This window comes from Bidens hawaiensis, unplaced genomic scaffold (genome assembly GCF_021521415.1).
Source record: "Bidens hawaiensis isolate Kalapana, Puna unplaced genomic scaffold, B.hawaiensis_p1.1 tig00037369_1, whole genome shotgun sequence".
Classification (NCBI taxonomy): domain Eukaryota; kingdom Viridiplantae; phylum Streptophyta; class Magnoliopsida; order Asterales; family Asteraceae; genus Bidens; species Bidens hawaiensis.
In genome coordinates this window covers 81969-83719 of record NW_027505476.1, presented here as the reverse complement: position 1 = coordinate 83719, position 1751 = coordinate 81969, and positions in this window count along the sequence as shown.

Below are 1751 nucleotides of genomic sequence, written 5' to 3'. Positions count from 1 at the left end.
TATACTATTATTCATGCCATCAAATCAAAACCATAGGGTGTTCAACATACATACCTTCAAGTCCAGAAAAACCGAAGGTAATGATGAGATTGAATGACGAGCTTCCAATGGAAGAAACCTCAAGCTTGTATACCCTCCAAGCTAATCAACAAACGCCTAGGTTGCTAGGGTCCTCACATTTGATGCAAGAACAAACTTTTGTTCTTCCCTTCTTGTTCCAGGCTGGAATGAAGAGGTAGAAGAGAGAGTTTTTTGTGTGAGAGAGAAAGAAAAATGCAAGACCCAAGAAGAATAATTTCCCAATGAGACTCCATGCATGTTTTAGAACAAAACAAAGAGGAGAGAGGGATGGGGTCGGCCCCTTTGGAATCTTTTCCCCCCAAAACCCAATTCTAATTTTGTTATTATTCCTTTAAAACATATTATTATTTTTTATCAAATAAATAACATTTCTCTCAAACATAAATTATCCATATAATTTATTTCACTCAAATGCAAATATTTAGAAAACCTATTTTCCAAATATACAAGTGTTGATAATCATTACTTAAATCACATCTAATAATAATTATCGTGGTGTTTGTCTAGCTTGTTATTGGGTATGACCCGTCTTGGATCAATACGTACTTGCCACATCAACTCTAATATGTGTCTTGGGCAGATCAATTCCAACAATCTCCCACTTGCACAAGATACATAGAAGATTGATGTAAATAGCAAATACCGCCTAACAACGGTTTACTATCCCTAATACGCTTGACGAAGTACCATTCAATAACATCATCCCCTTCAATCCCATACTTGAAAAATGATTTAGGTGAATCTATCATTTATCTAAAGGGCAGAATTAAGACAGATCAAACTAAAGATATTAAGCATAACAAAATTTTTTTCGTCGAGATAATTGCATTTTGATTGAGTTATTGATATAAGGAAAAATGAAGAAAGTAAGGTAGACATTTATCCTTTTTCCATACATGTGGTGTTAAACCCAGAGACACAGAGTGATCATTCTCTGGCGATTTAACTTATCAGGCCTTAGACATTTAACTCTCAACGAATAAGAGGGACAAATCCCCTATTGACTACATACGTCTCTCACTATCGCCTTGTATTACTCTTGAGCTTAGCCTTATGTACTGACATATTTCAGAGCAGCGAAGAACTAAGTCAAAGAATAATAGTCGGTGAATATCAAGACCCTATATGTATCTCAGGTCGGAGGATACTAAGATGTTCGCCTTTACTCAAAATTACTTATGATCACAAATCACAAGGATTCCATGTAGTAAAGTTGAGGGCGGGTCAGTCCAATATTTATCCCATAAATATCTATGAACCTTGGCAGCAAACCCTTTGTTATATTCATACCTCATGATTATCTACCAATCCAAATTCATAATAGTCTTACTTTCATATTTGTTCCCACAAGTATGATCGACTACTGACGTTTAGAATAATTCAAATTATTCATGGATTTAAACATACTAAAATATAACATAATATAAGAACATGACCAAAACCAGAACCATATGATTGAGTTAAAATAACTTGTTCCAATATCCAAATACAAAATTCTGATCAAATCCAATCACTAGAATATCGAAGTCCTAAGGCGCAAGTATGACCTTCATGCTTCGGCCTTTCAAGGAGTTTCGTGAGTGGGTCCGCAATGTTTTGATCAGTATGAACTTTGCGAATACATATCTTTCCTTTTTCAACTTCATCTCTTATGTAGTTGAATCTCCGCT